Source organism: Malurus melanocephalus, unplaced genomic scaffold, assembly GCF_030028575.1.
Source record: "Malurus melanocephalus ecotype Western Australia unplaced genomic scaffold, MMel_1.1 scaffold_92, whole genome shotgun sequence".
Classification (NCBI taxonomy): Eukaryota; Metazoa; Chordata; class Aves; order Passeriformes; family Maluridae; genus Malurus; species Malurus melanocephalus.
Window position 1 is genome coordinate 1,226,073 of NW_026623324.1, and position 26,389 is coordinate 1,252,461.

Consider the following 26,389-nt stretch of genomic DNA (forward strand, 5'->3'; position numbering starts at 1 on the left):
CAGCTCCAGGTGTAGTTACAACCTAAAACTTGAGCAAACACATTTGCCAGCAGGGTTTTCATGGGAAAGCTAAAACAAGCCATAAACTTTATCAGTAGTAGCGGTGACACTATCATTAGATAACTAATCTGTTTGCCAACACAACTAAAAGACCCAGGAAGACACAACTAAAAAACCCCAGGATATTAAACAGAAATTTCTCATTCCTAGCTTAAAAATTACATCTGACAAAGACAGACAAATTTTATACATAAATCTCACTCCAATAAAATCTCAAATTAAAGCCATAGTAAATACTAAAAATCRAAAGTAAAAACATGACAAGAAATCAACTGCAAAAATGTAAATCAATTTTTTTAGAATAGCTATGGAATCTGGGTCCATTTTCCAAAAGAAACTGTTTTCAGTTTTCTATAAATAAGTTTATGAGAATATCATCATTATTAACATCATCTTTTCACAAAAAGAAAAAAAGGCAATCATACATTCAAATCACTGGAAGAACAAGCTCCCAAACATCTGTCTCAAAGACAGTTTTTACATTGTCTGTTTATGAGAGTAGAAAGTGGAATCAATTGATCCTCAGAGTAAAGTAGGATTTAGAGGATTATGTTGCCCTTTTGTGAGGCATCCAAATGTGAAAACTCTAGGCTTTGTCCACATACTAATTTTTTTTTCTCTAATCCAAAGTTCTGTATAAGAACACCATGTCAGGAATAGAATTTAGGAATTTAGAAGAAAAAATAATGCCATACAATCCAAAAATCATTTATTATTTTACCAGGGTCCAAAAGTTTTCTTGTAACATCTTGCCCCCACATTCATGAAGGTCTACAAATGCAAAAAAAATCCTCAAAAATCCAAGTAATATATGTTCCTTTAAACACACAAAACAACCAATTACAAATATGAAACCAGAAATAACGGTGCCTATTTTCTTTCATGTATGTCAAGACTTATTTGCAGTACTGGACATCATAACACTGCTGTGCATTAGGCAATGATCATAGCTCTTTTTTTGCTGGATATCTCATCATTTACTATTYAGAGAGTCATTTCTGGGTTGCTTTATTCTCCAGGAAGTAATACATGGGTTTAATTTGCWGGTTTCTTAATCTAAACGTGCACTGGAATTGAAAACCAGTGCCTTGTTTCTACAGGGATTGCCACCAAGGAAGAYAAGCTGACCAAAGACAAGGTGAAGAAGAGTTAACATCAAAAGATACCTGAGATGCAAGTAGAAATAATTCCTGTATAGAAAAGTCAATTCTGTTTGGCAAAAAGTCAGACATTCATAACTGTGGCCCACCATATACTGTGCCATATTTTAAACTAAAAAAAAAAATAATTTCTACATGCATATTTGGTATTATTCATGTCCCAATCTTTTCATATTTTCTACTCCTATTTTGTTGTTTCAGGAAAAGCAGAAAACGAGAATAATGTCAGTACAAGATCTTATTTTCTCTTGGCAAGTTTTCTTTCTCGACCCAAAAAGTTTTGGCTACACAGAAGAAATTGATTCCAGGAAGAATGGGCACAAGGGCAGCTTCCTAATCAGGAAAGCCTAGTTCCAAGCAGGCTTTGCAGTGCTCCARAACACTGTACAGATGGTCACTGCAGAGATAAGCTCCACAGCAAGCTCAATATGGCCACAGCATCAACCTGACACAGTCGATCTACCCAGTAAGTCTGATGTGCCCTGGATACGCTTGATTTACATTGTGGAGCCATATTTTTGATGAGATATCCAAGGAAAAAAGTAAATTGCACAAAGAACCAYAAAGGCTAACTAATGCCTTGTCAAGTCCTTTGTTCTGGACTGTGGGATACTGTCAACATTTGTGTCTTCACCACTCCAAACTTGCAGGAWGAAACTTTATGCTTTCCTCTACATCTGAAGTCTGATTCACAACTGCAGTAGCCTCTTTGGTAACGCTCTGCCCTGAAAAAAGAATTAGGAAACTACATAGAGAAAGCAAACAAGTAGACAAACAATTCTGCTCCAGAAGAGCATAAACCCAAATATAGGCAGCAAATGAGTAATTCTCTTTCTTCTGCCAGGACAAAGACAGGCCACGTTTCCTTTAAACAAGGCATGCCAGAAGATAGACCACTCTTAGCTGCCTTTTTCAAACACACATGCACATACTGCAGCCTTATTTGCCAACCTAGGCTGATTAGGATTTCTGTGTGAGGAACTGAACCCATCATGCAAGGAAAAAAAAATTCTTTAACAGACAATACTGCTATTAAAACTCTTTGTATTTAAGCACCTCTTTCGAAACAAAATTGAGTTTGATATCTATTAAGTAAACAAGATTCTTTACTTTCTTCTTTCCCATCCTTACAATTGCCTTTTCATGACATTCAAGTATTAGGAATCAACTTGAATTTAACATATGGAGCAAAAGAAATGACAAGAACTGTTACAATAAATTTCCATTTTTCAAGTATGACTTAGGCACAAGAACTGCAGATAAAAGAGATACAACTAATGACAAGTATTATTGTACRCAGATTTTTCTCTACTTGCTCAATTTTATTGGCAAAGCTATTGTTAGCCCTATAATCTTATATACCTGAGGTTTCAAGAAAGCTACATTATTCCATAATAGGCAGAATATAGAATTAAATACCTAATCCACAATTCTTACTGGTGATAAAGATTCTTGCTGGTGCTACAGAAGGTAAATGAAAATCAAGTATCTATTCACAGAAATTAATTTTATAACAGAGGCAAGAATAGGATTACCTGCTTCACACCAGAATTACAGTTAATGTATTTCATATGTAAAGCAGAACTTTGAAAATATACACTCTACAAGTACATTGGAAATCATTACTTCCATGAAAAATCCAATTATGACACTTGTCTAGCAAAGACAACTGTATTTCAAAGAGACAGATGGAAAACAGATGTGCAAAAGTAACCTGAACATCTATCTAAAAGTACAAGTATMAAAAGTGCTTGTTTATAAATAAAAGCCATAGTGAATAAGCTCTTAGTTTTATTTTAAAGAGTAGTCTCYCTCTGATCTAGTTCCTACCATGATCACAGGTTACACAGGGATTTGGGATCAMACCACAGCACTCCATGTCCTAGCTCCTGCTTTGATTTCAGCAACTAATGGGGGCATCTAGCACTTTACAGAGTCAAAACTGAAGTCAATACATGTATTTTGCCATGTATTTCCTCTCCAAGTACTAAACTCAATTTAACTCCATATAACTTTCCATATTCCCAACACAATAGACTGATCTCTGTAAAGGCCTTTTCCTTCCTTTCATACAGAAAATATCCTGTAAATAGCTTATTTCCCACTGTCTAAGTGACTCCTTTTGTTTACAGGAAGGAAAGGGAACAGAAATCTTGCCATAAAACAGTGAGAGCTAAAAAGTTCTGTTTCACTTCCTATTGTGCAGGTGTTTCATACAAGAAACCTATTTTAATTCCTCATTTCAGACAGAACACATACTGCTGCTTTTTGAAATACAGACTGAGAAACAGAAAACAGTAAGGTTAAGGAAGCAGAAGCATGCTTTACTGCAAAACAAAACAAAGATATACAATAACCTTAATTTAATTGCTATAAAACTTGTGAAATCCCTGGCTTTGGACACCACAATTATTTACATGTTGACTTGTAAACTGGGTTTTCCTTCTAAATCCGTAAGTTCTATCTTAATTTTTGCTGCCCAGATAAATGTGTAGGGACCAATGTTCCAGATAACTTTGATCAAAAAAATATTAAAAATCAAACTCCAAAATAACAAAAACAACAATCTCAAACTCTTCCCTTATTTGACAAGGTAATTGATTTTAATACCAGTGCTGCCTGCAATGTTACAATATCTATTTAAAACCCCAAACAGAATTCCCCAGCAACAGATTCTTCTTGAACTCCATATTCTAAACCAAAGCCACAAGCACAATGAAAAATAACTTGTGTTGGTTCAGGATGCATGACACCTCAGTTTGTATACTTGTTTTTGAGTTTCAGAAATACCAATATGCATCACTGTAAGAATCACATTCAACTCTCTAAGATCTGTGATTCTGCAYTGCCCAGTGGTATGTGGAAAATTCAAATTCTAAATGAAGTCAAGTAGATGAGGGCACCAATCACCTTGTAGGCCACACATATCACTCAGTTCAAAAGGAAATTGAGAACTTTATCACTATCACATACTATTACAGTACATTTATCACAAATGCTGCCACGATATAAAATGATATAAAATATAAAAATATTACCACAAAGTTCTATTTGCCTCTCTATGGAACAGATACCTTATTTGATCCAGGCTGGCTAAACCTCACCAGCTACGGACCAGATTATGGTTATTTCACCATCACAGTTAATGCTGTCCCTAATTCTGATACCAGTCCCTGCACAGGCAGCAAGTGGATGCACTTCCAAACAGTTCTAGCTGAGGAGCACAGGGAACAGCATTCATTTATCAGGGAGCATACTGCCCAAACACCCACTTCATATCTCAAAGCAACAGTAAGCCAGCTGGAAGGACTGGATGGGCCCAAGACACATCAGATAAATCACCACCAKTTCAATCAAAACACTTTCAGTGAAACATGCAATTACTTGGAGTTTGTTGAAAGCAGTTTTCCATACTCTGTGATCAGTTACCTGGAAAAACAAATTACAACACTGCAGTGTGGATACTTAAAGAAAGATACTTTACTTTACTAATGGATGTGGATACTTTACTAATTAAGCACAATTAATTACACAGCAGTACTAATTTTAAAAGCAATATCCATTCATCTTTTGTATGCTTAAGTCTCAAATTGACTGCTGAGAAGAATTGTGTMTAGAACCTGCAGGACCGTCCAAAACTTTCTCTGAGAAAGATAACAAAGAACACTTGCTAATGTATGGTGAACAGCAAATATACACTACTGACACTCTCTTATGTAAGGAGCATCATATATAGACCTATCCTAAGGCCATCAGAATTTTCTTACCTTCACTCAAATGTAACCATAGCTTCATCCTCAACATGAAAAAATCAACTAACCCTGCTCTGACCTGAAAGAGTTTTACCGCATTTAGAATATAACCGCAAGTAAAGAAAATTGTTCATTATGAAAACAGAAAAGGAACAGGTAGATAGTTCTACCTTTTGAAGTTGCTTTTTCAACTGGGAAAGGATCTGTGCATTACATCAAAATGATTTTGACAGAAATGAACAGAACACCCCACTATGCCCCTCATTTCAATAGATGTCTTTTTACCTGCAATAAATCTGCAATTACTATGGAATGTAAGTATTTTTAATAAAAGGTAATAACCAAGAAGCTTAATCTTTATAATTTATATTTTCAACATGACACTTCACATACACTGCTATTCACATACATTATGTGAACATCATCTTCATTCCTACCTTTATTTTTCTCCTATGAAAAAGTGTTCAGCTCCAGGCATTGCTTTCTCCCTTTGCAATACTTCATTTTGACAGCACAGCAAAAGCATGTAATAAGCAAGATCACAAAGAGTGCATGAAACAATATCAATTCTGGTACCACCAAATGTCATGTTTGGACCATAAATTATAGAAAATACAATAGATTATAGAGATTAAATAGTACAGCCATTTGATTATTAAAAAGCTATTTTTCTTGGGKTTTTGTTTGGTTGTCTTTTTAACTTTGTATTATGCCAGACTTCATCACAGAAGAGATAAAGAGCTTAAATGTGAGTAGCCTGGTATTGATGCCAAACTAATTTTTGCTTTTTTATATTCTTTGTATATTCTTCATGTAACCATATCAGTATAATCACATCAAAGTTGAGTACCACACTCTACAATGAAAGAGACAGGGGTTCTTAACTTCTCTGCATTTTCAGAATACAACAGGAAGGCAACTGGCAGTGCTTTTGATACCACCTGAACACAAAATGTAAGAAAGCTCATGAAAATAAAAATGTCAAAAATATTAATGATAAAGGTGAATTATCAGCCTGGAATGGAAGTTACAAAACACGGCAGAAATCATTGATTGTGTCCAAAGAAAAGCTGATTAAAAAAAACCAAAACCAGACAGGTAGATGATGAGGTAGTACCTGACTATGTCAATTAAAGATAAGTGAAACATGGCAACTGATTTAAGACAACTGCTTAAAAGTAGGAAAGATACAAAAATTATTCACAAATCATAAAATGGGTGCGAAAAAAARCCTGTAACTAAATCAAAGTGTTGTGAAAGCTATTCACAGAAATACGATGAATACTTTTTTATATTGCTCCCATAGGTCTGCTTAATATTTTATTTGTCATTGACATTTTGTCTGCAGTGAAAAAATAGCTTTTGTAATTTTTGAGTAGAAAGCAAGTTACTAAGTAATATGGAAAAAAACCCAAGCATTTCTTTATCAGCTCTGTTTTCAAGCAGGAAAAGTAAGATGGTTTTCAAACACAATCAGTGGAAGAAAACTTTTTTTATTATTTTCTCAAAAGCAAGTAGAGTTTTRATATTTGAATATCATTTGATATTCACAGGAGGTGATAAAAATTCACCTCCATCGTTTTTTCACCCTCAAGCAGCTACAGGATATTCTTAGGTCACTCAGTAGCTGCTTCTTTGTCAGAGTGAGCAAGCCTAGCTCAGTCAGCTTCTGCAGCTCGTTTGCTCCAAGCAAGGGCCTTCTACCCGTCTTGGTGCTCCCCAGCTGCTCAACATCCCTCTGGAAATGCAGGGAACAAAAATAGACATTTATCACAAATCAAGAACATTAACATTTCATCCAGCTCCCCCACTGAAACACCCAGTAATTTAAACAAACTAGTGGGCAGAATTTAAAAATTAATTCTTCATTCAATCATAATTTTGTAGTGCTTTCCACAGACATTGAGCTTACGCATTTGATCAGAAATCCTATTCAAAATTCTGTAGTCCTCTTTCAACCTTAACTCTGAAACAACTGAAAAGATTGACAATGCCCAGAACTGCATTTGAATGTCTCCCATTTCCATTAGAATATCGGAAGTAAAAATAGCATAATTGGTCATCAAATTCATTCCAAGAATATGAGTCTCAGAATTTAYTAGCATTGCTTTCTCTAGTAAACACTCAATTACATGGTGTAATAGCAGAGTGAAATAAACCAGATTAAACACACACACAATGCAAAACCAAGAGGAACATGCAAGGAAAATGCACAAGAGAAAAGAAAGAGAGATCCTTTCAAGCAGTACCAAAACCTTTCAGGCAGTACCAAGACCTGAGCTATCATCTGAGCTGCTAAGTATACCAGAACATACTCTAAGAACAACATTATCCCTCTTAGGTCAAGAGGGACTAATTTGGAAGCAGCCAAAAACTTTCAGCACCCCAGATAACATTAATCTGTATCCACAAATCAACAGGATTTGGTGACAGGATTTTGGGTACATGTTTATTCTAATTTCACAGAAGTCAAAGAAAGTTTGTCAAAGACAAAAATCACTGATTTCACCCATTAAGTGAACTGGAAAGAATGCTTCTTTTGAAGGTAGTAACATCAGATATTTCACGATATGGTAGTTGCCTTATATAAAAAAAAATGTAAAGCCCATTAGAGTGTAAATTTTATTTAACAATTTTGATTTGAATAAACATTTTTGTTAAGTTGGAATGCGAACATAGATCTTTACATGCTTTAAAAAATTAAAAATCAATTATACTTTTGATTACTTTTGACAAAGCAAACATTTTCACTACATTTTGAATTCCAACTGCAACTAGAGCCCATATACCTATACTACAGCCTAGGGTATATTCTGTTAGCCTGACCAAAAAATAAGAAATAAAAGTTTTTGTTCACCACTGTTCCAATCATCCAGTGTCTGAAGTGTTATTAAATAAAYAACTGTGATTACCTGTTGGGGGGCAGGGGAAGTTGATGGTTTTGGTTGGTTTTGTTTTGTTTCTCTTCCTCTCCATCCCCCATCTCCCTGATATAGCTGCCAAGAAGGCTTCTTCAAAAAAGCCTTTTGAATGTGGGCAATTACAATTACCACCTCTGCTGCTGTTTCCCAGACCTTTGTTCTTTACTGAATGGCAAAACAGAAGAATAGTTAGTGAAGTAACTTAAAACTAAAGCTTAGTCCCACGTCAGGATTACCTCATTTTGATTCCTTTTCCATTTACGTTTGACAGATACTTTTCCATTACAAAAAAAATAAACCCCACAGAGTTTTGACTGTACAAATTTTCCAGTTTAAAACTGTTCTTGCAAATGAAACTTCAATATCTTACTTCAAATGTGGCATAGTTTATATGGTTCTGAACAACAACAACAACAAAAAAAAAACCAACACATTTTATATTTCAGACATGCCTAAATATGCCAGCCTACCAAACAAATTAGAAGCCTCCCAAAAGTGCTGTTGCATGGGAAGAGAGATGAGGCAAGGCACAGATAATGGCATGCCTCCTGTAAAACAAAAAATTGCTAAGAACCAGGTTTATTTGCTGTACCAGAAATATGTGAAAGCAGTGGTTTTTTTCATTGAGTTTTTTAGAATTACTGTCTGGGGGAAAGAAAAAAAATACAAAACATCTAAATTACTGAATAATTAGCAGAGATAACAGTTTCACTTTGCCATGTGCCATAGAGAGCAGTTTTTTTTCTCCTTCAGTAGGACAGACCCTGGGTTTGTGTATTTAAAAAGACCTTCTGCTTCTGAACTTACATAAATGCCCTTAACTGTGGAGTAGTTACAGATACTCAGTATTTGAGAAACTGGAGTAATAGCAACCTGAGATCAGTGGAAAAAAAAAAAAAAGTTGGCCAGGAGACAAATCCCATCCCKGTATTTCTACATACAATTACACAGTTTAAATATCAGCATATATCACATCAATAAAAACAGTGTTACAAAGGCATTTACAAAGTTTACAAAGGCAACTTAAAATCCACCAGTTAAGATTTAACACATTCCACTAYAATTCAGATATAACTTAATCTACTTCTAAATAAAACAACGAGTAGATTCTGGACATATTTAAGAAAGTCAAAAGAAATGAAAATATAAAACTAGAAAACTACACTACAATAATGATGGTTCAATATATTCAAGTTTTCTGAAAAAAAAAAAAAAAAAAGAGTAATTACCACCTTATAGCAAGAGAGCAACTCATTCTTTCAATGTGTGTTTTTTAAGTCACAAGTTTTCTTCCCAAACATTAGTTATAATAGCTCTCATTTGATGTTCACGCTCCTAGTCCATGGATGGGAGAGAATGCTAATTAATATAATGAACACTGTGAAACTTGACTAGGACCYAAAAAGACACCAAGTTTCCTGCTGTCTTTTAAACCCAAATGTRCAGAACTTTATAGCCAAGATTCTCTTGTTTGAGAAAGACAGCAAGGCTGTGCAGCTTGGTACGTTCTGCTGGCTGGGGAAGGTTGAGCACAGCTTTGGCACCAGGCCATGCCACACCTTCTGCCTCAAAACCAAGTCTCCCTCATTCACTCAGCACCTTGGTCTGCCATGTTGTTGTAAGCACAAACTTCTGGTCCTGTTAAATAACTCAGTAACTCACAGGRATTTAACCTAACTTGAAGCAAACTTTCAAGGCTGTCAAAGTTCTAGAAACACCTCCTTTATCTCAGCCATTAAATCAAAACTAAACCAAGAGTAAAGTTTCTATTATAAAGCTTCAATTTGCTACTAGGAAGAATACTGGAGTAAAATAAAAACTACTGACTTCATGATTTACAAACTATGCATGCCACCATACAGTTTTAACTCAATAAAAATTATGTATTTATATGACAATTTATACCCATTAGGGATGTATGATGCATTTAACTCTAAAAACTGCAATAGAATGAAAGAGTAATAAAACCCTGCAGCCAAACAGGATAATATTTCTACCAGGAGTGGATATCTAGCAATCAAAACAAATTTCCTAAGTCATAAACATCACAGACTAAGGATAAACTGTCTCTTTGTGCTGATTTACAAACCCAAGACCAACAACAAAAATCTCACCAGTGCTGTGTTTCAGATCTGAGAGTGTTTTGTTTCTTTTGCCCACTTGGAACAGACAATGAAGCAGTCACTCACAGTTATGTCTTATTTCTCTTTCTACATTTCAGGTGTGTGTACCAGCATGGAAAGAGATGCCCGAGTCACTCATCCCTCTCACAAGTGGCAAATATTTCCCTGCTCCCCAACCCAAGATCATTACTGTTGATTTATTTTTTTATGCTTGAGACAACTGTTCAATTGCAATATACACACTTTACCACAATCAAAAATATCCTAAATATCGCCCAGCACACCTTTCCCTTTCCCACAAAGGGACAGTATTTCTTGTTTCAGTCGTGACTGTCATCTGTAAGATTTTTAAGCAGTTCACACTTTTAAGAAAAAACAGGTACACAAACTGCTTTTTGCAGAAAACCAAATTCTTTTCAAGTTAACCTACTTTTAATAAGTATAGACAAAAAGAAAAAGAAAAGATCGTAAAAGACCATTTAAAAGACTTYGGACTATGAGGAGAACAGAATAGTTTTGCTTGACAACTTTTTTATTCCCTGCCATAAGAGAAAAATACTATCCAGTGTTAATTATTGAAACAAACATGCTTTAAAAACTGACCACGAACTCAAAAACACAGAAAGGTCAGGATTCTAGACCTTGGCACTCTGATGGGACAAATGGTCAATAATCTTGCAGGCATCAGACTGTGCTCTAGATTAAAATCAGACTAAGAGAGGGGGAGTAAGTCCAGGCACAGGCTTTGTCTCTTTTGTACTGAAAGTGACAGCTGAAAAGAATCTCTATTAGCCAAGCAGAGCAGTGACAGCTCTGTACAAAGAGAGACTCACTTAGCAAGTTTTTCGTTTTCTCTCATATATCCCTCAATCACAAAAAAAGAGTGTTAAGTTTCAGACACATTTTTTTGTTCTGTGAGGGCCATAAGGTTAAGGCACTCGGAGCAGTTATTCACTTGAATACTACAAAAATAGGCCATCATTTTGTTRTAAACTGCTCACAGTGTAATAATGGAAAATCAGTCTTGGAAAAAAATATAGGGAAAAGATATACAAAACAATCTTGACCTTTGCTTAATACACAGCCCAAATTCTCAAATATTCTACTCAAAGTATCAATGATTACAAAATACAGAGCTGCATTCCCCCCTGTAATTATCAAAGAGCAGTTGGGAAAGAACTGAATGGGATTCCTTTGATACAAGAAAAAAAACCCCAAAACCATCATCTGAATTCATCTAATCTAGTGCTTAAACAATGAAGCTTGACATGATTTATTTTCTTTCATATGAASGATTATTTTAATCTAACAAAAACTGAGAGCATTTTGTATAAATGGAGGTATTTATAATAAATATTTTCATATTTCCCATGTGTTTTCATTCACTTGGTCTTCTYACTCTCCTTAAGAGCACCTTGAAGGCAAAAATACCCACCTATTATACAGCCCATCAGTTTGTGGAGAGAAATTGTTGTTAGCTTCCCAGAAAACATTGCCTTACACCTTCTTGCCTCTYAAACATGAATGTTATCAACTGTTCTAATAAGATAAAGGCATCTTTATTAATATAGGTTCTCCATGTACAAGAAATGTGGAAGTTCTACAAATTCATCTTTGATTACAAAAATAATATTAAAACATACCAGTGGCTACGTTAGTCACATGGAAGATAAGAAAAAAGAACAGTGAAACTATTTCTGTCAAGGATAGCARAGTTACCATTATACTTATGAACAACTTCCAGAGTACACCTACTAACTCAATGTTTCAGGTAAGATGCTAAAACAAGAAAAAAAACCCTGATTTGACATAAGATAAATTCTTCCATGAAATTATTCAAAATCTTGTTGACACAGACACTCAAGAGGTTTTCCTTGCCTCCATACCAAAATGTCATACAGTTCATTCATTTTAGTACTTCATCCATACGATAAAAGGYGCTAGTCCTATAGTTACTGGGGGGGTCAGTGGGGAGTGGGGGAGCAGAAAAAGGACAAAATTTGTATCCCAAAAAGTATTTAGGCATTTAAAGTCCATTAAACAAACATCCCCCCTACAGCCCACTCCTGCACCACCATCTTTGTGAACCATACACAGACTTTCTGGTCTTTGGAACGTCCTGCAATGTTTTTATTTCCTCTAGCTGCTGAGACAGAAAATCACAGAAAGTCCAAGTTGTTTGCAAGGACTGAACATTCCCTATGTCTAAAAAACATACTCCATCTACTCCTATACTCCATKCTGTACAAGTGATCCTTCAAAACACATGGCTGGAAAAGGAATTTCACTAATTTGCCAGTGGTCAGGGGGCAACCTGTGCTGTTGGACTGCTCCAACAGGGGCTGAGAGCACATCCTCTTGGCAGCGATAAATGTGAAATCTTATGGGTAGGAAGCAAATCTGAGCACACATACCCCAGCCAGAAGGCGTCCAGGAGGTGATAGCCAGCTGGCTTTCACCAGGAGGTGCGCTCTGCCTCCAGCCTCCAGAGACAAACCACACACTGAGCCCCTTTGGGCACAGCAAACCACCCAGGGTTTCAGTGACTTACACAGCTGTACCACAGGCCTACGCTTTTTAAACAAAGAAAAGTCATTTTTTGTTCCACAAGTGGGTAATGGCAAGTCAGTAGAGTGGTGTGGGAGACAGAATAGAGCACAAGTAAAGGGCATGAAAACTTTCACTTCAGAATGAAAGACTATGTGGGAGGAGAAAAGCATTAGAGTAGAAATTATGTCATTACAGTTTAAGGAAAAAATGCATTCTAAACAGATTTCTTTTTTTAATTTATTGCCAAAAAGGTTGAAGGCCATAAACGTTTTATTAGAAGCTCAGATTTTAGGTTTCATAATATCTCATAACTGCAAAGTTTTATTGTGGTCAGCTCAACTATGAGAATTTTTATATTGTTGCTATAAATCAGCTGGGCTACTGRCAATTACTTGCAATTGTGTTGAAAGCTACTTTAAATGAACAAAAGAAACCCAGTAAAGAAATAGAAAAATACAAAGCAAATATAGCAAGCTGTGTTTTTATTTTGGTGCATATAACCAAAATACTGGTATGTGATCAAATCTGTGACTCAAACTACCATAGAGAGCAAAAGCCATAAAAATTAAACACTGAAAAAAGTCACCATTACAAGACAGAATTCTGTGATGTTTCCATCAAGAATTTAAATAACAGCCATACTGCTTTCATAAAACAGGAGGATAGACGAGGGGACAGCCCAAGGAATATGCATTTTTTCCACCTCAAGCTAAACCTTAAAAAAAAACTCAAAAAAAACTAAAGAGCAAGTTGGTGCAGCTGATGTAATGCTTTTAAACCTGCAGAACAACAGTTCTCCATCACTTTCCTTAATAGTGTGGGGGTTTTGTTTATTTTATTTAAGTGCCCTTCCCACTGAGTAACCATAATTCAGATTACTCAATTCAATTTGAGTGAGCTTGACAAAATGAAGACACAGTATTTTTATAATACTGTGCAAGTCATAACATAACARAGAAAATATTTACTTCCTGAATGCTGAGAACTAAGTGTTTACTCCATARACTTTGTTTCATCTTGCTATTTGCTTTCTTCTCACATATTCACCTTAAATTTTTGTAAAGCACATCATCTTCAGCAGTGTCCTTTTTAACTTCTATTTCTCAATTACTYTGCCACACTGCATGGCATTCAGAATTAGAAAAGCAATTTACGTTAAGGTCAACATTTTAGTCATGTTAAGTTTCATTACAAAGGAATATATTTTCCATTCTCTGAAACTTCTCTATCATGAAAACAAAACGTTAAGTGGAAATATCAGGAGATTAATTTCAAAAGCTTAGTCCTGCTCTGAAAATAAAATGCCAATGAACGGGCTTTTTAAACTCACTAATGAGTTGTTTAGTTCTGAAGGCTTTACAAGGCACATTTACTCACAAAAAGCAGGAAAATCTACACTGTCTCATTTGAGAGCTGGYCAGCTGAAGAGCTTGGTTTGGCATTAGGCTCCATGAAGATCTGCTCTCTCCTGTATATTCCATTAGCCATTGCACCAACCTTGATAAAATCAAAAGATGAGTTGGACTGCATGAAAGAACACAATTTAGAGGAAGGAAGCTTACATGTCACAGCTATGAAAATTCTAGGCATATTGTATTTTAAGTTACTGTCACTGCTTGGTACATAAGCCATATTCAACCTATGCACTCAGCAAGAGCTGCTGCCTCAGCTGGGTTCCCACAAGCACCAGGGAGAAGCTGGTTCAAAAGCTGCAGCTCAACAGAGTAGAAAGATTCTCAGACCAAGTCACCAGTGGTATTAAAAAAACTGCTTTTCGTACAACCTGGAATWAAGGCAGTATCTGATGCAGCATCATACTGAAAACACAATTGTAGTTATTTTCTGTGGCAACTGGATTATAAAAGAAACAAGTAGTTCAGTTCAGGAAAAAGGAGGTTTCAGGCTTGGGCTGCTGATCTGTACCTATTTTCAGTCTTAATGCAACAATTTCGGAGATCCATCAGTTTAATAGAAGTAATGCTTTAATTCATTTTGCTGAAAGTATGGCTTAAAATGAACATCTGACTGAGCTTCTCCATGTTCTTCCACTTCAGAAGGCAAGTCCTAACTTTCCCTGCCAACTGAAAAGCACTATTTATCAGGTTTATTTCAACTTTAAAGAATTTTACCCTAAAGGAAATTCCTTCCATTCTCTTTCCTGTTTGTTTTGATTATCTCAGCACGTATTTGCAATCTCTTTCATACTGAAGCTGAATGTTATACAAACGCCTGAAATTTTAAACTCTTAATAAAATGGATTGTAAAAACCAAAACAGGGATCTGAAGGTCTGGTTCATGCTTCAGTAAACATAGAAATACTTGGAAGTATAACACTGTGAAGCTGGATGAGCAAGAACAGGAATCATCTCAAGCTTCTGAGGTTCTGCTGGCTCTTGTATACAGCTAATGAAACTAAGAGGTTAAGGCTGAGCATTAAAAAAATGCAAACAGAAACTGTTTTCAGAAATGAACCATTTCAATTTGTATTTTTAAAGACTTAAACAAATCACAGCTTTTTTTCTTCCAGCCACATGGGTACTTCAAGCATAAGTTATCTTAAGTTTCACAGTACTAAAATTAGTAATCAAAGTAAAAAGAACTAAATACAAAATTAAGTCTGACTTGCTGTGAGTTGATTTCAAATTCACATCCTGCTCTTTAACAGTAAAACAATCTTTTCGAAAGGATCCAATTGCTCAATAGAAATTCACACATTYGAATTCTAGTATTGCTAATCATGTTTCAAAATTCAGTGACAAGGTGAGCAAAGTACATAATGAAGCCAAACCGGAGAGGACATGCTACTGTCTTTAAGCACTTATTTTATTGTTAAGTTCTATAGTTATAAAATATTCAACTGACAATCATTTATTTGGGAATTCTTGTCAACTGATTCAAACAAAGAGTATATAAGGTGAGCCCATAATACAAGACTATAATGGGTCTTGTAAAAAGATCTTCACAATATTATAATAGGTATTTTGTACAAATTCTGTACTATAAAGAAGTGGAACCACAGTACACTGAAATATCAACTAAAATTCTCAATTATCAGAGAAACTGATACTATACAAAAGTTGTGATATTTCATAATTAATTCACACTGGAAGCCACAACAGCACTGTATTCAAACTAACTTTCTTGGGCCTTTGTCCAGTCTAGTCTTTAAAAAATAGAAAGTATGCAGATTTGACAACCTGTGCTACCTATTCCAATTCCTCAGCATCCTTAGGGTGCTTTTTATTTGCAAGTGCCAAATCAGAACCTCACCTGTTTCAGACTGTGACCACTGCCTCTCCTCATCCTGTCATGTAGTCGTGTAAAGGGCCTGGCTGTACATTCATAATCACCTCCTTAGGTATATATCACCTTGTAACTCAGCTATTAAGCATCCCCTGAACTTTCTGATGCCCAAGCTGTGCAAAGCCACCTCTCTCAGCCTCTCCTTACACGATCCAAGTCCCTCATTTTGCTGGCTTTCCACTGCACTACATTCAATTCAATCAGTGTTTCTTATGTATTTGGACAACCAGAACTGTATGCGGTGTATCCAAAGTGGTGGCCTAAGGAATACTGACTATAGGCAATCCACTGGCTCTGCTTCTGCGTATCCAGCCTAGTGTGCTGCTGGCATTTTTCATTGGCAGTGAAGCCTGCCACACTGGCTCATGTCAGAATGCGCAGTTCCCTTCCAGCAGAGCTGTTTCCCAGGAAGTCACTCCCCACCCTGTCCTGGGTCAAGGGGTAAGAACATGCATTTGTCCTTGTTGAATGTCACCAGGTTCATCCTGGTGTGTCCCAGCAGCCTCTCTCAGCTGCAGAGCAGTGTCCTCGAACATGTCAAGCTCTCCCACAATGTAAYGCCACATGAAAATTTGATGAGAATACACTTCATCTCCTCCTCCAGGTCACTGATAAAGGTACTAAATGAAATGGGTCCCAGCACAGCACCCCACTTGTAACTCGTCTCCAAGTGGAATACAAACCATATAAATACTACGTTTTGAGCCTGACAATCATGCCAAAAGCCTGGATAAACTCAAGATCAATGATAGTCCAACTGCCATAAGCAATATTAAATGTAATATGATGGCATTTACAGTTTCAGTAGTACACAGAATGGTTCCCATGACTACAATTAAGTACATAAAAGGTGTTCAGAAACTTCATATAAGCCTATTTTAATTACTGCTTAAAGGAAAAAAAGAAAACAAGACTAAATCCAAACCCAAAACCTGAACCAAAACAACTCCAGMAGATTTCTTCCTAATAAGGAATAAAACATAGAAGTAAAAAAAAATTATGTTAACGTATGAAACGGAAGGGGTTGAAGTTTCAGAATCTGTAAATATAGTCCATGATAATAAAAACTAATTTCACCACTCAACCAAGAAAACCTAAAGTCATTATCCACCTTATATATGAATCCTGAAATGGGAAAGACTTCACACTATAACAAATGAAGCAATACAAATAATTACTTAAAGTTTAAACTTATTTATCAATTTAATTGATTAGTTTTATACCTACAGCTGCCACAGATACATTGACCTCTACTTAGGGGATTTCTAGTTGAGCAAATGTTCACACCCACAGAAGACAGCACTTGCTGAGAATGGCTTATATCATTTTTGCACGTATAAACTGTTAAGTTACATAGAGAAATATCTAACAGATTTCAGGTATTTCTTATTATTACTTTTCCCTGCAGTGATTATTGCAGCAGCTGCCATAAAGAATTCATACCATTCCACTGAGAGATGCAGCTGAGACAGCTGACATAGAAAAAAAATCTCTAACTTGCAAGTTTAAACACCTCTGACCTACAGGCATACTGAACACTGCAAAATGAGTGGATAGGAATATTGATATTGTTGGGTACAGCCTACACAACAAAGAGAGAAACATTACTATGAAGCATCTATTTTTCCCAAGAGAAAGAATTATTACTATGCATATATTTAAATATTTGATTCTAACACACAGCCACACAAAGCAACGGTAGATATTCAATTAGAAATTTGTGTGTTCAAAGGCATAGCTTGTATACACATTACCCAGCATAGATAAACTCTATACATTGATAGTATTGATGTAATCTTATATATGTAACAATGCCTTAGACAATACAGGAGTAAAATACAAAGTAAGACCCAAAAACTTTTCCAATGTCATATCTATTTGCTGCAGATCAGTATAATGGAAAGAATGGTCACCAATTTTTACTTCCTGAGGAAAGAAGCCTCATGCAGTCATAGAGTACAACACCTCCCCCCACCTCAAGATTTTTTGAGCCTGTTTGATTCAGCAGAATCTGATAGCTAAAGGGTAGTTATGCTCATAGGAACTTAATTTCAAAGGTTAAACAACCAAAAAACAAAAACACAAAGCACCCTAAGTGTGACAGAAACAGACATTAGCAAAATTATCAAATCTGACAATCTCACATACTAATGAAGTACTGCTCACCCTTCACTCAGAAATCTCTTCCAGAAGCAATGATTTTGAGGGGTCCAGGTTAAGCAGCCTGGCTCAGAATGTCAGTAAAACCCTCTACTTTATCAACAGAAACTTCATCCTTATAGAAAATATTGGAGCTCAATTCCAATATTTGATAGCCTGAGRTTTTTCAGTGTAGCACCCCGAGCAACCACCTGCACAGCTCTTGACCAACACAGACAATCACATCTATCCTGATTCCTTCTTGGAACAAACCTGCCAAAGTCTACATTTAAAGAGAAGTGGAAATGAGCAAGTCTCTTCACACATGGTTACACATTACACCAATCAGTTTTTACTCCACCTCATCTCACCAACCTTAAAAATAATCTTTTGAGATGGTTTCCAATGCAAAAAAGATTGTGTGATTCAAACACATGTACAAAGACACAAAGAAAATTGTTGGGGGAGGCGAGGGAAAGCAGCAGAGGATCTGAGAGGGGAAAGACACCCACCTCTGGACTACTGGACTGTTCTCAAAAAAAGTAGAAGCTGAACAAGGGAGGAAATGTTTTGAACACTGACAGGTTTATCCCAATAGTTTCTAACTCYGCAGGCAGCTTCGACGACTGAATGCCTATGTATCTCTGCCAAATTACTCTGTGAATGGACTGTTGTTTCAGTTGTCTGAAAAGGGAATTTGAAATAGAAGGTTACTGTTTTGATAAAAGGATTTAAAGTACCTGCACATCACTTAATTATTGACTACTACAGCTCAACCCAGATGGTGGAAGTTGGATCAAACTAAGGAATATCTCTATATCAACAACATAAAGGAGGCTATGGTAGTSCCAAAATAAGTCCCATGTGTTAGCACATTTCATGAAATAATAATAAAAAATCCTCAGCTATTTAAAAGTTTTCTTCATGTAACCTTCCCTCCTGAACATACCAACAAGTTTCCTGCCCCTGAACATCCCAACAATCTAAAAGTTATTGCAGTTGAAAATACTTGCACCGCTTGTATTAATGGCTATACACAGAGAGTRACTTTGTAGTCATTTAGTCTGCTCTATTTAACAATATACATTCTTTTTCTAATTTACCACATAGTAAGAACAGAACAGTAGCTCTTCAAAAYGCCAACACCTCAACAATTACTGTGTGGCCCATCATTGAACACCAACTTCATCTGATGTTTTTGTCAAAGACATCACAAACTCAACCTAACAGAAATCCCCAGTTGGTTTCACTTGTTAACTCCAGCGTCAGACTGCAGCACACTGACATAACATWGCTTTAAACTAATTCCTACCTTGTCTCAACTCCTATCACAGGTTCCATACTGTCAAACTTCAAACATTTTTCTCTGAGCCTCAGAAGGAAGAGAACAGAAGATTAATGACAACACTGTGGAGAAAATAGGCCGTGGATTTGTAAATACAATGGGTTGTTTTACATTAGTCCAATGAACAAAATTATTCTCACACTGGGTTTACATTCATCATCAATTAGAATTTTTGCATGACAAACGCCGAGCATCCTGCTGAACCCAAATCACAGCTGGCAATCCCGCAGCCCAGTGAGGCGAGGCAGCCACTGCCTTTGAAACAGCTCCCTCCATTGCTACAGGGAAACACCACGAGGAGCAGGAATAATAAGCTGTTGTCCTGACAACCTTACAAAGTAAAACCAAGGCTTACTTTGCTACAGTGGAACACCAAGGACAACCTGATCGCTGTAAATTTTAATTTAATTCCTAATTCTTCAGGAGCAGCTGCCACTGCAATAAGCAAGACCAGCACATACCTAAGCAAAATACACTTGCTTGCTTATGTGCTGCAGATGATACACACATTAGGCACGAGAATATATGCATAGACACAGCCACACTCTTCTGTTCTTTTTTTGCCCCAGACTTTTCTTCCACTTTGTGTCACACTAGTATTAAAATGAGATTTCATGCTAAAACATGTCAGGTATTCATTTTCAGTGCTGAGAGAAGTTAGAAACACTAGCAGCACAGGAATGTTCTTTTCCCTGAATGCGCTTTAGGTATCTAAAAGTAGAAAATAATCAGTTTTTAACACAAAGTCACAAATGACAACAACCAGAGAAGAGTAATTAAATAACTTGCAACTCTCAGGTGGAAAAAAAAAATCAAAACAACAAACCTGGAAAAAACCCAACTGACTGAAACTTCCTCTCTTTCACAAATACCTTCTTCACAAAATGTAGGAGACAGAGCTGCTTTTTTTGCAGTGACAGTTTTGCTAACTATGCATTAATTGCAGTATTTCTTTTTACTCTCCCAAATGAAAGGGGAAAAAACCAGCAAAAAAATGTTTTAACACTATGTGGCCTTWTAACACATATTTTAGCATGTTTCACTCTGTCCTTACTCTAATTCCCGTTTCATTGTCATATCATTTCACAATTTGTCAGATTTACTGAAGTGACYGTAAAAATCAAAAACTAAATACAAAGTGGCCCAGAATCTCCTTTCCATCTGATATATATGGAAAAAAAACAAGTATAAGAAAGAAAGCTCATAACAAAATACCAGAAAAATACCAAGSCAATAGAAAAATTTTATAAAGGCATTAAAACATAGTGTATTTAAATAAATGTGTCACAGAACGTCTAGTGTTCTCAGAGCAACTTTCCTTACAGAAACATTTTAAGTACTGTGATCTGTTGTTTCTGTAATATGCAAAACAGGTCTATTCATCATAGTTTGTATCACGTTTAAAAAAGAAGTTGGTGATCCTAAAGGGAAATGGAAGGGCAAATTGATGAGTTTTATGAGAGCTTAGTAYCTTTAATCTTTTAGGCAGTCTTTGAATCATAGGTATTTCACATTATGACTTTTCAGGAGTAAGTTATGTGAAAATGATTTGATGGGATTTATGTTAGAGGACACCTGATACACATAAATGCAGGCAGGCATTATCACAATCCACAGTCACTGTGTGAGGGAGAATTCAGACAGCAAAAGAGAGGGGGAGGAAAGAAGAAACAGCAAATAACACAGAAGTATTATCTGCYGAGCTGGGTATGGGACTTTGCAGGATCCAGAACAAAAAAAAATGAAGATATTATATAAGAAAAGATTCAAAGTCAATGGCAAAACTCCAAGTGCTGTGCTCAGAATTTTATTTAAGCTGCTGAGGGGGAGGGGCAGCCATGACAACTTCAGTTACTGCCACCTTCCAGCTCCCAGATACTACAAGCCAATTTACTACCACTCCTCTAGCCTCCTTCTAGATTCCCCACTTTCAAAAAATAGGTATGGTATCTTTCTACATTACATCTCACAGCTTTTWAAAAAATAAATAAATAAATAATAAAAAAAAAGTAGATACAGGTCGTTTTCCAAAAGAAAAGAATCCCCAGCTAACAGCAACTAAAATAAATGCCTACTTCATTTCAAACATCTACTATTCTTAAAATGTGTTACAAGCATCAAATCCAATAAAGCTGTTTGGTTCCATATCCAAAAAGACAGGACAGCAGCTGCTCACATTTATTACAAGTTGAGAACATTACCTCTGTAAGGATTCAAGACATTTCTTAAAACAAAACCTTTAATTATGTATGCACTGCTCAYAACTTAAGAAATTCCAGAAAACCAGAAGAATCCACTTATAAATCTTGAGTAGCTAACTGCTGATGTAATTACAGTTTCATGATCCAAACAAGAGCCTACATATCTTCCAGTAAGAACTACGGTGCAAACTAATCACAGTGACATTTCTGCCTACTGCTGTCCTGTCTAACAAAAAACTAGAAGAGTATCACCAATTATAATAATCCTTTTCAATCTTCTGCTCATTCAATTATGTCTCAAAGTGGCTTTAAATCTGGGGTCAGTGCTTTACTACAAAGGAAGGCAGGTTCTCTCTCATTTACTTCTGTCAGGATAAATCAGATGTTTAACATTAAGTTGGCTCTTTCAAAACAAACTAAAAAAAGACAGCTATTCATGTGAAGTCCTGACAATTCTTAAAAATCTAACTAGTCATATGGCATCATCAGTGAATGTCATCAGGAATTTGTTATTCTTAATGCAATTCATGTGAACAAAGTGTTTAATAAACAAGCAAACAATCAACTGAGAAACATTAAAAATTCCCTCACAAATTCTTCTAATTGGATTCTTGGATTTGGTAGAGTCCTCACAGTATTTTCTCAAAATTCAGGTAGAAAATCAGGGTAGAAACAGAAGGTCAGGAGTACTCCCACCTTTAACTTCATGTACTGTCCAGATTTATGAGGATGAAAATTCTCTTGGAAACAAAGAAACTGAAGTTGGTCTTGACTTTGCAAGAGGTAACATTTTAAAGAATCAGATACAAATTATGTTACCTAATGCAAAAGAAGTTTCTACTCTGAGCACAGCATTGCAACATACATAAAATAAACAGTCATCTCCACCTCACTGATCCAAAACCCAGCCTACCCAAACATTTTAAAATTGCAAAGCAAAAACTGCATGGAAAGAGAAAAGAGCATTTGTCAAACCCTGATTTCATTTCAAGCTGTCAAGACAGCTACTGTTGGTAATCTTGGATGACTAACGTGAGAAACTAGATAACCCAGTGCCCCACCCTCTTTCCACAATCTGTAACRTGTATTATCATAACAGCACCACATTTCTCCCTCAATATTACCAAACTAGATCTCTCAGCGGTAAAAGGTAGGAACCTACTGAAAATATTTTAACACCCAGCCATCTAAATATAATCCTAACTCCAGCCAAGGCAAGGAGAAAATACTTTCCCCTGCAGTTTGAACTGGTGATCTGCAGATAAAAAGCTTAAGTGCAGTGCCTGCCTATGTCCAGTACAAAGCTGGAGGCAAAAAAATGAACTGCCTCGGTTCAGTCATAAAAGTCAAAAACAGAAAAAAAGAAAAGGGATGGTTTTGACCACTGCTTTGCTTAGTTCCTCATTTGATTCTCTTCATTAGCAAGACTATTTCACAATGCTCTTGAGTAATGGCATGTCAGAAAATGCCTACAGAAAGAATACCATATTATCTTTCTTTCAGGAAAATGAAATGTAAACCTTTAAAAACACTCTGATACACAGAGTTAGCAAATACCAGCTAAAAAGAACTGAGGTCTTGGCTACTTCTAGGCTTCACATTATATCTTCGGCATATATGAATGAAATGATCTTTAATTGATCCAAYAGGATTGGTGAAACAGTCTGGCATTTTTACAAGTATTCCTTCTTGTTACATCTAAGTGCYGCACAACCTACTAAGGTAACCCACTGGGCACGCAAAACCAAGACAATACATTCAGAGACCTCTCTGAATCTAGCTTTATGTGAATGCTACATAAATTATAAATCAACTGTTGTGGACCCTAAGTGATGTTTAAATATCTATAATGCATTAGAGCTCTTGATGATTTAAACATGCTTGCATTAATAAGAAAAGATATTTCAAAGATCAAATTTAAGATTGAAGTATTTCAGAGCTACCACCGAAGAAGCGAATGGAGGGCAAATAATGCATCCCTACTGACAAGAGGCACAGCTTTGAAAAAAAACACAAGAAATAGAGTAATAAGGCACCAAGCCTAGGCATTCCTGCATCCAGCAGGCTGTGAAGCCCTGTGTTTCTGAATACAACTCCAAAATGTTTTGGTCTAAGATAGCTAGGTACAGAATCTGGRAAAAAAACAATTGAACAAACAATGTTAATGCACTATGGTTCTTTTTAAAGTAAGTCCATCAAACTAAGTAACAACTGAGACTGAATGGCTTTTCCCCATTTTCAAACATCCTGCCTTATCCAGCAGCCGTCCTTAAAAGCAACATAAATATTTTGCAGTTACCTTCCAACTAAACAAACTTTCTTTAGATATTAGTAACACACATGTAAAACGATGGCAAAAGCAGCAACATGAGCTACCAAAACAACGAATTATGTCAGCTAGTAAGCAAGCTTCAAATCTGTTCGTGTCTAATCAGTGCAGAACTGACCAGAAAATAGTTTATTACTCACGTGAAGAAAAAAACCCAGACAAATACAGAAATAGCAGGCTGCAGAGACAGATAACATGCTCTCCCTCCCTGCAGAATAGCTGATATAAGAAAGCCATCTAGTGTTAACTTTCAGAAGTGAAAACTGCGCACAAAAGAGCTCGGGAAAATTTACATGTGCAATTTTCCTTAACTTTGCATGTCTTTTGCATGATAAAAAAATAAAACTCCTTTCCTCTAGAAAAGTCAGGCTGAAAGAAGTATTCAAACTACCGATGTATTAAAATAATGCAGCACCAAGTGCGAAGGTAGTTTGCTGACCTACTTCGTGAACCTTAACAGCCATATCTGAAATTTGTCAGCTTCGGAGTTGCCTTTGTCAAAGCGTAGCGCTCCTTCCCGATTCGCGGGGGCTCCCAGCAGCGCAGTCGAGCGCTGCCGCCCAGCACAGAAGGGCTGCGGAGCCGCCTGCAGAAAATCTAAACGGAACTTGAGGCCAGCAGGCTACTATTTAACGAATCCAACGCTAAGTTTGGAGAACGGACCCTGAACAGCTATCAGAGTATTACGAGATAACAAAGAGTGCAAAAGGATGCAGCTTGCGTCTTGTATCCAGTAATCAAATAAACAGCATTTAAGTCATGTAAGGAAACTGCACGGGCTGAAGAGCCTTTCCCACTGCTACCCCAAGCGCTGGGCGGTCCCCGCTGCACCGCCCCGCTCTCAACAGCGGCTCTACCCCACAGATGTCCGAGCCAGACAAAGTTACTCGGCAATTGCCATTATTCTCGGAGTGAGATTCGGAGAGGGGAGCGGCGTGCCCGAGCTGCCGCAGCCGGCGGCAGTACCGCTCCGCAGGTGACCGGCGACCCGGCAGCCACCCCCGCCGTCCCCGCGGCCATTCCTTCTGAGGTGGATCGCATCGCTATTTATAAAGGCGACGTGCGACAGCGAGCGCCCCCGGGCGCAGCCACCCCGCCCCGGCGCGCCGGGCACCGTGTGGAGGCCGTGGCGAGGACGGGGTGCGATGGGGAAGAGGGGCCCGCGGCTCCGCGCCGCTTCCCCCCCCCGCCCCAGCCCTCCGTCCTCCGCGGAGCCCGCAAAAGCCGAGCCTCCCTCGCAACGGCACCTGAGGAAGCAGACGGGTCTGTCCTCACGGCACCCCCTTCCCTGGAGTGCTCCCGAGCCCTTCCCGGGAGGGAAGGCAGTCGCACGCCCGCGGGACACGGTCGCGGAGGAGAGCGCCGCTCCTTACCTGGTGCTGCCGCGGCCGCCGCTGCTGCCCGCGCTCCGGCTGCTCCGGCCGCGGGACCCCCATGCCCCCCCGCGCACACGGGCTCCGCTCCGCTCCCCTCCCGCGGGACGCGCCACCCGCGGGGCGCCGGAGCCCTGCACGGAACAGGGGKCGTCCAACGGGGTGCTGCGGGCTGGCGTGGGCGCCGCTGCTCCTCCTCTCGTTCCCCCGCCACCCCCTTCGCGGCGCTCCCCCGCGCTCTGCCCGGCGCTGGCTCTGGAGTGCGGCTCCGCGGCCGGACGGGAGGGCGGGGCGGCGGAGGAGGGCGGGGGCAGCAGCGACACTCACACCCGCGCTCGCCTTCCCCCGCACGCCCGCAGCCCCGCCCCGGCCGCCGGTCCCGCCTCCACCGGCCCCGCCGGCACGGCCCCGGGGGACCCGCCAACTCCGCATTGGCCACTGGCGCTGTCGCGCATCCCGAACCCCGCGCCCCGCCCCGTGTCCTGGYACCGCCTCCCCCGCCGCCCTTCGCCCGCCGCGGCGGGGCCGCGGGAGGGGGTTCGCACGGCGCCCCGGGGACAGGCGGTCAGCTCGGGATCGGAAGCGAGCAACAGGTGGGGTGAGGGACGRAGTGAGGCAGAGCACGGGGGCCCCAGGAAGGGCACTCCCCGGCAGCGAGCCGGTGAGCGCCCGTCCTTCAGCCAGACCGGGCCCCGCAGCCGTGCCCGGCGAGGCAGAGCGGCCCGGCGCCTGCCGCTGCCCCGCACGGCCACTGGTCTTCCCTTTCAAGACCCTGGACAACGCCGCCCAGCCCGGCCGCTGAAGCCCCGCTGCCRCCCTCGGGCTCCTGAGACCTTCCCGCGGGAGCTCTGGGTGTGGCGAGCAGCGGGGTGACCGGGAATCTGTGTCATGCTACAGGCTCTGTATTGCCTCASTCAGAGCCCTTCTGAGACCCTCCGGGCTTGAGGCGGGGATGCTGTGTCCACATCCCGGTAGTGCCTGCACTTACCCACGTCTTTAAACCGGGGATACCTACAGTGGAGAAACACATGGCAGTGGAGTCCTCGAAAATGTCCTGTGTGCTCTGTCTCCTGTGTATCACTCCTAAGCTTTACGTGGTCGGGAGCATGGAGCTTTCCCTAACTCTAAACAGG

At 38.7% G+C, this 26,389-nt stretch overlaps 1 protein-coding gene across 4 annotated transcripts in view; it reads right to left on the reverse strand.

Moving 5' to 3' along the window:
- The window catches only part of SIPA1L2 (signal induced proliferation associated 1 like 2), a 126,737-nt gene extending 101,182 nt beyond the window's left edge, over positions 1 to 25,555 (reverse strand). For 2 of the 4 annotated variants that reach the window (XM_057368435.1, XM_057368436.1), the window contains exon 1: positions 25,257 to 25,555. The gene's annotated coding sequence lies outside the window, so the exon portion shown is untranslated. The remainder of the gene's footprint in view (positions 1 to 25,256) is intronic. The other 2 variants (XM_057368438.1, XM_057368437.1) reach the window with 1 other exon arrangement.
- Positions 25,556 to 26,389: the final 834 nt, after the last annotated feature.